The following is a 1801-nucleotide window of genomic DNA, read 5'->3' as shown; positions in this document are numbered from 1 at the left end:
TTATTGGGGTGGTGCTGTGGGTTAAACCACAGAGCCTAAGACTTGCCAATCAGAAGGTCGGCGGTTCGAATCCCCGCGACAAGGCGAGCTCCCGTTGCTCGGTCCCTGCTCCTGCCAACCTAGCAGTTCGAAAGCACGTCCAAGTGCAAGTAGATAAATAGGTACCGCTTCGGCGGGAAGGTAAACAGCGTTTCCGTGCGCTGCTCTGGTTCGCCAGAAGCGGCTTAGTCCTGCTGGCCACATGACCCGGAAGCTGTACGCCGGCTCCCTCGGCCAATAAAGTGAGATGAGCGCCGCAACCCCAGAGTCGGTCACGACTGGACCAAATGGTCAGGGGTCCCTTTACCTTTACATTGATTATTGGCTTCGTTTTATGGCTCAATGGTCTCGTGAAACAGTAAAATTTGTGTTAAATTGCTGTTTTAGGGGGTGTTTTTCATCGTCTGGAACGGATCAATCCACTTTCCATTACTTTCAATGGGAAAGTCCGCTTCAGGTTAAGAACAGACTTCCGGAACCAAATAAGTACTCAACCTGAGGTACCACTGTACAGGATCGCCTTCAGATGGCTTGGGAGTCAGTGAGCTGCTGGCTGGCTGCTCACCCAGGATTTTTGGTGATGCCCAAACCTAGCAAAAATCTGGGACATGTACTTCAGCAGACAGAACAAATGCAGTAATTCCTATCAACTACTGTAATGTGTAATTGAAATGATTTATGAATCTTTCTTCCATCTTCCTTCTCCACTTCCCTTCCCTTTAAGAAATTTTGGCTTGTAAGCTGCTCAGGGCAGGGAACTGTCCCCTTACACAATTTAAACTGGTATGCACGCTGACGGCACAACAATATTAACACCAGCTTAAATGTAACGCTTTACTTCTATTATTATTTTTAATAAAAAATATATTAAATTTTACATACCAAATTTCCATTTAAACATATCAATCACCTTTATATTTAGGATTTTCACAATCCTTTGATTTCCCTCCGTCCTTCTCTGGTTTCCCTTGTACATCCCTTTTTATTCAACTTATCCTTTCCCCCAAAATTTGTTATATCTATTATTAACTTTTCCATTATATTTTGTCTTTCGCAAATATTATTCTAATCCTGCCAAAGTTTTCAACTGTTTACAATGTTCTCTTAAGTAACCTATAAATTTTACCCATTCTCTCTTAAACCTCTTGTCGTCCTGGTCTCTGATTCTCCCGGTCAATTTACTTCTATTTGTCCATTTACTAAATCTTTGCGGATGAATGCAAAAGACAGACGCATACTCTCCTTGCATGGACCGACCTTATCTCCAACTTTCCCCTTTTATATTCAGTTGACGTTTCACAGGATAAGTCTTTGAAAAGGAATGACCTCCGATTCTGGCTTTGAATCATCTACTGACACACATGCCTTCCTTTGCCAGCAGTGACCCAGTAATAATGCTCAATGGGCAATTTTCAGTCACACTTTTAGCCTAATTAATTGGCCCTGGGCCATGCGTTAGTGCCAAGATGACATCAACGGTGAATCCAGCAACCCACACGAGTCGCAGCCTTATTTGCCTTCCCTGCTTACGTGCAATCCTTTTATATCCAATGCTAGCCACCTTTCCACTGGAAATAATCAATCTAGAGGTAGTTATTGCACTTTGGAGCTTTTGGTGTGTTTATCCTTTATAAAGGAGCCCTGAACCCGTTAGGAGAGCTCATGTCTTAATGATGCCCCAACCAGGACAAATCCTCTGTTGCCCCTGAACCATTTCCAAGACAAAACAAAAGACCCTGTGAAATATACTCAGAGTCAAGAG

This window comes from Podarcis muralis, chromosome 1 (assembly GCF_964188315.1).
Source record: "Podarcis muralis chromosome 1, rPodMur119.hap1.1, whole genome shotgun sequence".
Lineage (NCBI taxonomy): Eukaryota > Metazoa > Chordata > Lepidosauria > Squamata > Lacertidae > Podarcis > Podarcis muralis.
The sequence above is the reverse complement of the archived record's forward strand: the minus strand, read 5'-3'. Positions refer to the sequence as shown.